The sequence below is a fragment of the Chlorocebus sabaeus genome, chromosome X (genome assembly GCF_047675955.1).
Source record: "Chlorocebus sabaeus isolate Y175 chromosome X, mChlSab1.0.hap1, whole genome shotgun sequence".
In the NCBI taxonomy this organism is placed as follows: domain Eukaryota; kingdom Metazoa; phylum Chordata; class Mammalia; order Primates; family Cercopithecidae; genus Chlorocebus; species Chlorocebus sabaeus.
This window is the reverse complement of record NC_132933.1, coordinates 133,557,553-133,566,551: the sequence shown is the minus strand read 5'-3', so window position 1 is coordinate 133,566,551 and position 8,999 is coordinate 133,557,553.

Below are 8,999 nucleotides of genomic sequence, written 5' to 3'. Positions count from 1 at the left end.
ATGTGGTGGCTCACACCTATAATCCCAGTACTTTGGGAGGCCAAGGTGGGCGGATCACCTGAGGTCAGGAGTTCAAGACCAGCTTGGCCAACATGGCAAAACTCTGTCTCTACCAAAAATACAAAAATTAGCTGGGTGTGTTGGTGGGCGCCTGTAATCCCAGCTACTCATGAGGCTGAGGTGGGAGAATTGCTTGAACCCGGAAGGCAGAGGTTGCAGTGAGCCCAGATCGCACCATTGCACTCCAGCCTGGGTGAGACAGCGAGACTCTGTCTCAAAAAAAAAAAAAAAAGTATTTTTGGGATGCAACACCTGCAAATGCAGAAGGCCGACTTAGTCTACGAGGGCTGACTGTGGAACTTAAGTATTTGAGGATTTTGTTATACACAGTTGGGAGGAGGGTGTCCTGGAACCAATCCCTAGCCTATACCGAGGGATGACAGTAGATAACAGCAGTGGTAGTTCAAATCAGTGGGGAAAGGATAGTCTATGCAATAAATAGGCTGGCATAATTAGCTATCCATTTGAGGAGAGAAATTGGGATTTCCATATCATGCCATTCAAGTCAACACATATGCACTCACACATATGCAGACATACATACATTTCAGGTGAGTAAAAGACACAAAAATATAGAAATATTAGAAGAAAATATGGAATCTGTTTATAACCTCAGAGTTAGGAAAGACCTTCTTAAGACCAAGAAAACCCCCCACAAAATCATTAATTATTGACATGATTTGAGATGAAATGATTAATAAGTGTAACTGCATCAAAACTAAAAATAAGGCCCGACACAGTGGCTCACTCCTATAATCCCAGCACGTTGGGAGGCCAAGGTGGAAGGATTGCTTGAGCCCAAGAGTTCAAGACCAGCCTGGGCTACATAGTGGGATGACATCTTTACAAAAAAAAAAAAAAAAATTAATTAGCTGGGCATATGATGCATGCCTGTAGCCCCAGCTACTCAGGAGGCTGAGGCAGGTGGATTTCTTGAACCCAGGAGTGCAAGGCGGCAGTGAGCCATGATCGCACCAATGCACTCCAGCCTGAGCGACAGAGCGAGACCCTGTCTCAGAGAAGACAGAGATTTAAAAAAAATATATCTGTAAAACAAAAAACAACATAGACAAGGCTTAGAGATACAATTGGAATAAAATATATGCAACATATGTGACAGGTAAAAAATATACTGCATATATAAAGAACTCTTAAAAATTCATAAGAAAAAGACAGACACCCAAAAGAAAAATGAGCAAAGGATTTAAGTAGGCAATACACAAAAGTTGAAACATAAATGATCAATTACTTAGGAAAAGATGCACAAAATCATTAGGAACGGGGAAATGCAAAGTAAATAACTGTGAGATTACTACTCTTCACCCATCAGACTGACAAAACTTAAGAAGTATGACATCAGGGGCTGTGAAAGGTGCTTTCAGGTACCACGGTTGGGAGTGTAAACTGGGAGGCAGTCCACAGACCCTTATTTGAAATCTGTAGGACCAGCTGTGTTTCAGAGTTCACAACACTTCTAATTCTAGAAAGGCAGTGCAATGTACCCACCATATGTTGCATAACACCCACAACAGGGTCTGTATAGCATCTTTAAAACTCCAATCCAATGAATACTTTCTATAGCAACTCTAAGACTATTAAACACTTTCAATAGGCTCATGTCAGTTCAGGTAAGGTTTTAGAACCAGATGGATTCAGAATAAATTGGATTTTACCACCAAATGAATCAGCAAAATTCTTTAAACTTTCAGAACTTTTTGGATGTCAGGATTGGAGTGATGAGATTGTGAGTCTGCACTGCTATTTTGAAGGTAATACAGCAATAGCAATAAAATCCAAAATATGCAAACCCATTGACCCAGCAATTCCACTTGCTGATATAGACCCTAAAGAAACACTTCCAGCCTGGGCAACATAGTGAGACCCCTCTCTACAAAAAAATACAAAAATTAGCCAGGTATGGTGGCTCACACCTGTGGTCCCAGCTATTCGGGAGGCTGAGGTGGGAGGATTGCTTGAGCCTGGGAAGTCGAGGCTCCTATGACCCATAATGGTGCCACTGCACTCCAGCCTGGGTGACAAAGCAAGACCCTGTCTCAAAAAAGAAAAACACTCACATGCATGCTCAAAGAAACATGTGGGAGGATGTTTATTACAGCATTATTTGTAAGGATGAAAATCTAGAAGACAAGGAAATGCTCATTAGTATTAGAATGCTTATCTAAATGAAGATGGCGCCATACTCTGGTATACAGTGTAGCATTTAAAAGAATGAGGAAGATGTGTGTGTGCTGGCATGGAATGATCTCTAAGAAATATTTGTAAGTGGGGAAAAAAAAGTTTGCCAAACAAGAATTGCCATTATCACTTATGTAGAGAGAAAAAAATAAGATGATGTATTTCTTTACATTCATGGGTGCATTAGAATCAACTGTGGACTTTTTAAAACTCCCAGTGTCTGGGCAGGGCCCCGGACAATTACATTGGAATCATACATAGGACTCAGGTATAAGGGCTTTGAAAGCTCTCAGGTGATTCTAATGTAAAGTCAATGATGAGAATCACTGAATTCACTCTCTCTTAAACACACACACAGTTTTACGTGAACACATAGAATAACAGGCATGAAAAATGCCCACAAAACTGACTATTGTGGTAACCCCTAGAAGAGGACTAAGATTGGAAGGGTTTTTGTTTGTTTGTTTGTTTGTTTGTTTGTTTGTTTGTTTTTGAGACAGAGTCTCACTCTGTCACCCAGGCTGGAGTGCAATGGCATGATCTTGGCTCACTGCAACCTCCGCCTCCTGGGTTCAAGTGATTCTCCTGCCTCAGCCTTCCAAGTAGCTGGGATCATAGGCACATGCCACCATGCCTGGCTATTTGTGTATTTTTAGTAGAGATGGGGGTTTCACCACATTGGCCAGGCTGGTCTCGAACCCCTGACCTCAAGTCATCCACCCCCCTTGCCTCCCAAGGTGCTGGGATTACAGGTGACATGAACCACCTTGCCCAGCTGGAAATGTTAATCTAGGGCTGAGATCAGCAAACTGGATTTGGCCCATGGACCAAATTCAACGAGCTGCTGTTTAATAAATTAAGTTTTATTGGAATACAGCCATGCCCATTTTGTTTACATATTACCTGTGGCCACTTAGTCGCTACTGTCGCTACAGTGGCAGAGTCCAGCGGTTGTGACATACGGACCATATGACCTACAAAGCCTATAATATGTACTGTCTGAAGCTTTACAGAAAAAGTTTGCTGATCACAGCTCTAGAAAAACTGGCTCTGTTGATGCAGTTCATACAGGTCAGCCTCCCAGGCCACAGGAGAGGATGGAGAAGGTGGAAAGTGGGATTTTGATAGTAGAAGCAGAGGATACATGGCACCGCAACCAGTCAAAATGAAACAGATTGCTCTCCAACCTGCCTTTGCTGAACGTGCATGTGTGTGTGTGTATATATATGTATGTGTGTGTGTGTATATATATGTGTGTGTGTATATATATATGTGTGTGTGTGTGTATATAGGACACATACACACACATATATATAATATATATATATTTAAAAATATAAAATAGAGACAGGTCTCACTATGTTGCTCAGGCTGGTCTTGAACTCCTGGCCTCAAGCAATCCTCCTGCCTTGGCCTCCCAAAGTGCTGAGATTACAGGCATGAGCCACCATATTTGGCCGCCTGCATGTACTTTGAATCGCCTGTCTTCATTTCCTTTCACCCACACCACCTGCCCATTTCCCATACATTGGCACCCCTTGCTCTGTGTTTGAGGTCCACACCACCTCTGGATGCCTGTGCCCTTGCGCTTTGACCATTTGATGACGCCTCCTTAAACTTTTCTGTAACCATAGGCCAGTGTGGCCTCCAAGAGAAAGTGTTACTGGAGCCAAGGCATGGATCATGAGAAGAGGGATCTGTGCAGAGATCTAGGGGGTGCCCGTTCTATGCAGAAGAAAACAGCAAGTTCAAAGCTCTGAAACAGAAGAGAGCTTGGATGAAATGTTTGAGATACAGACAGTAACCATGCAACCCGGCGTGCAGAGCTGAATGCTTGTCCATAACGAGAATGATCAGCTCCACAACCCCACACATAAGCAGCCCTCCATTACTGGGTGGGAAAGGAAGCCTTGCTTTGACAATGTGTTTCAGTTATCTGGATCTGCTGGCTCATCTGTGAAGTGGCAGGCTTGGCTGGATGGAGCCTCAATTCACCTTCTTTTCTAAAAAGGTCTAACTCTTTCATCCTACAAGGAAAAAAGCTGCCAGTGTCATTAGTTTATTTGAAAATACTGAGTGGGCATCTGCTATGTGTTTACCATGGAGCCAGGGCAGCCCACGCTATCAGTGCACCAATGGTGACACCCTTGGCACTCACCATTCCCATGCCCAATGGTGGATTCTTCCCACAAGCACCCATCACTCTCCAGCCAGGGACTGTGTCTGGCTATGGTGGGTCTGTGCTGAGCCACCTTGCAGGGAAGGCCAGGGTGACAGGGAGTTCCCACAGGAGAGCCTTCCCTCCACCAATGATCAATGAGAGTGGGAGGATCAATACCCCAGCTTCCTCTCCCCTCAGCTGGGACAACCCCGAGATGTGTTCTGCACTCTCTCCTGGAGCTTCTCAGGGGTATGAAGCCCCAGTTGTCCACAAAGGTAACCTGCTCCTTAGAATGCCTTGTACTGGCTTCTTTCTCTTCCCTGTCTCACTTCCACATTCCCTGACTGATGTTTCTCTCAAATAAACTACTCACACTCAAATCTTTTGTTTCTTTTTTTTTTTTTTTGAGACAGTCTCACACAGTCACCCAGGCTGGAGTGCAGTGGCACAATCTTGACTCACTGCAACTTCTGCCTCCCAGGTTCAAGCAATCCTCCCACCTCAGCCTCCAGAGTAGCTAGGACTACAGGCGCACACCACCATACCAGGCTAATGTTTTTATTTATTTATTTATTTTTTTAGAGATGGGGGTCTCCCTATATTGCTCAGGCTGGTCTTGAACTCCTGGGCTCACATGATCCTCCCACCTCAGCCTCCCAAAGTGCTGGGATTACAGGAGTGAGCCGCCATGCCCGGCCTGCACTCAAATCTTATTCTCTTTCTTTTTTTAGACTGAGTCTCACTTGGTCACCCAGGCTAGAATGCAGTGGCACAATCTCGGCTCACTGCAACCTCCCCCTCCTGTGTTCAGATAATTCTCCTGCCTCAGCCTCCCCAAGTAGCTGGGACTACAGGCACGCACCACCATGCCTGGCTCATTTTTGTATTTTTAGTAGCAATGAGGTTTCACCATGTTGGCCAGGCTGGTCTCGAACTCCTGGCCTCAGGTGATCCACCCACCTCGGCCTCCCAAAGTGCTGAGATTACAGGTGTGAGCCACCGTGCCCGGCCTCAAATCTTATTCTCAAGATCTGCTGCTGGGACTGCCTCACCTAAGACCACTAATGAGTGATTTTGTCCCTAGGAGCCATTTGGCAGTGTCTAGAGACATTTTTGGTTGTCACTGCTTGAGGGGAGCGTGCTACTGGCATCTGGTGGGACGAGGACAGGGACACTGCTAAACATCTCACAGCACACAGGAAAGCCCGCAACAAAGAACAACGTGTTACCAAATGTCAACAGTGCTGGAGTTGAGGAACATGGTCTTAGACTGTGAAAATAAATCATGCATTGGTAGTTACAATAAGAGATACCAAGGACTGCAAAATGTGTCTCCACCCACAATGACCTGACCATCCAGTTAGTTGTTTTCAAAGGTAGACATGAAAGCCTTAAAATTTTTCATCCAGCAGCCCAACTTCTAAGACTGTATCCTTTGGAAGGAATCACGCTTGTGCACAAAATCTTTCATCAAAGCACTGAGAATAATAGATAAAACCAGAAAAATGTAAATATCCGATGGTAGGGAGATGATTAAATAATAGCTCATCCATACAACAAAATACAATACAGTCATTCAAAATTATGTAGTAGAATGTTCCTGAATGATATGTACATGGTTCTGCAGCAGAATTTAAAAAGAGTTACAGTGGGTGGGCACAGTGGCTCATGCCTGTAATCCCAGCACTTTGGGAGGCTAAGGCGGGTGGATCACTTGAGGTCAGGCGTTTGAGACCAGCCTGGTCAACATGGTGAAACCCCATACCTACTAAAAATACAAAAATTAGCCGGGCGTGGTGGTGGGTGCCTATAATCCCAGTTACTCAGGAGACTGAGCCAGGAGAATCGCTTGCACCCTGGAGGCCGAGGTTTCGGTGAGCTGAGATTGTGCCACTGCACTCCAGCCTAGGTGACAGAGTGAGACTCCGTCTCAAAAAAAAAAAAAAAAAAAAAAAAAAAAAAAAAGTTACAGACTATTTCTGGCATATATCGTTTTTGTTAATAATATATTTGTATTTGGAAAAAAATACTAGAAAGCTAAAACACCAAAAGTTTGACAGTTGCTTGCAGTTTCTCTTCTCTGGGTTTATCTGTATTTTTCACTTTATAAAAAGAACGTGCATTTTCTTTTCAGGCAATGCATGATTTATTTTCAGTCTAAGACCATGTTCCTCAACTCCAGCACTGTTGACATTTGGTAACACGTTGTTCTTTGTTGCGGGCTTTCCTGTGCACTGTGAGATGTTTAGCAGTGTCCCTGTTCCACCAGATGCCAGTAGCACCCTCCCCGCAAGCAGTGACAACCAAAAATGTCTCTAGACACTGCCAAACTCTCCTAGGGACAAAATCAGTCCTGAGATTTTGAGAACCACAGGTCTAAGAGAACCTAAAACCATAAAACGTATCAATGAATGACCATGAAATGAAATAAGATTATTCAAACTTTGTTTCAGATTTGCATGATTATTTTTCATTTTGAAGAAACCAGCGTTCTGCCAATATTTAACCTAAAACCATACTTATTCCAGAAGACGAGGCCACGTCCTCAAATGTGTAAAACAGCAGCAAACAAGAAGTGCCAAGATTCAGAAGTCACGTTTCCCCTTTTAAACTCATTTGTCCACTTGCTGCAAGGTTGAGACCTCTAGAAGCTGAAGTTGGGCCAGCCTCACGGGGCATCCATTTCCCATGTGTCCTCACACTGGACCAAGAACAGGAGAGAAATAGAACCCTCTGACATGTTCTCTATCCAAGACTTCCTAAGGACCCTCCTTCTTACTGATGGACTGTAGTTTCTTGTACATACACAGATGCAGCTGATGCAAGAGAATTCCCCAAGGGTTTTGTGATACGACATTAGTCTGAGTGGAGAAGATTCCATGAACATGTCGTCTAGTACCATTCTAGGCTCTGAGAGGAGCACCATGTTCAAGATACCTACCCTTGAAGGGTCCTCCCATTCTAGTGAAGAACACCCACGATAAACGCATCAACAAAATCATTCCACGGAACGGAGCAGATGGGTCTAGTCACGTGGAAAAGTCACTTGGCGGCAGCAGGGAGGGGCAGCCTTTATCAGCTGAGCCCTCAAGGCAGAGAAGGGGGCATCTATGCAGAGATCTGGGCGTGGGCTGGTGAAAGCAGACCTCTGAGCCTGGAACAAGTGGGAGTATTGGAGGAACAGAAGGGAGAGACGATGTGGCCAGGCTGCAGCAAACAGAAGGCCAGCGAGGAGGGGAGAAGTCGGGGTCCGATCAGGTCATGCCTTAATAGGTCTCGGTAAGAACTCTGACTCTTACTCTAATTGCAGTGGGAAAGCACCCGTGCGCGTTAAGCCAGGGAGGGACAAGATCTGGCTTATGCTTTTGGAAGACACCCTTGACTGCCACATAGAGAGTGGACAGGAGCAGGACAAGGCTGCTATTTAGCCTCCACAAGAAGCCCAGATGAGATGGACAAGCATGGCCCAACTAGGTGCAGAGGTGGAGGCAGCGACAGACGCAGTCCTGTTTAGAAGAAGGCTCTAGATCTGTGTGGGAACGCTCAGGTGCCATGGAGCACAGCTGAGGGGTGGCAGTAGTGTGGCACCCAGGGTTTTGCAAAGCTCCAGGGTGTGAAGCAGTGACTGATGACAGAGACCATGAATGCCAGGGCCTTGGACACCCATTCTGATTTTTAAATAGGCTAATAGGGCATCTTGTAACATCCCTGTGAGTTAAAGGCCGGGACCCCAGGAGCTCCCAGCTGTGTGAGCAATGCAGACCGGGGGCCAAAGCACAGCCCAGTGCCATGAAGAGCCCCAGATTCGTCTTTGACCAATTCCTAATCAGTGGCTGATGCCTAAAACACCACCATTTGAGATTTCTTTGGAGTTTAGGTCTTTAGCTCAGAAGAAAACGCAAATTCCCTTCCCAAAGGCAAAACAGAAGGTGGTGAGGGAGACTGGACCTGAAGTTAGCAGTGTGACCGTGAACTTGAGGGCAGCTGGACGGAGAGGCCGGTCAGGACAGAAGATTCGGATTTCCGATTTAGAAACAGCTTTTGGGCTGTGGAACTGGAAATAATCAGGGGTACATTAGCTGGTGAGCACTGGGAAAGCAGGTTTTGATGGAATGAGGGGACAGGACTCTGTGGCTTCGGGAGATCTCAAAAAGGAGGAGGCAGCAATTAGCACCAGAAAGAGCCGCCAGCTGGCAGTAAGAGAGCTTGGCTGCTTCCCAGGTTTCCTAAGTGAGCTCCGGCCTGGCCTCGAGTGTGTCTGGTCTGCAAATCACCAGGCCCTTGCCTTGTCCTTCTGCAGCTGCTGGTGCAGCCCAGCCTTGGGCAGAGTGAGACACTCCCTTCTGGGATGAATCCTGCGGGGACCCTAAAGGCAGCTTTTCCAGGCTCCTCTGGGCCATCAACCCAGTTAATTGGAAAACCATGTTCCTGAATAACTAAGTTACTGAAAAAGCTTCAATAGCTTCTGAAAGCACAATTAAACCTAATTTTCTTACTAAGTTTCTTCTTTTTGAGACAGGGTCTCACTCTGTCGCCTAGGCTGGATGGAGTGCAGTGGTGCAATCTCAGATCACTGCAGCCT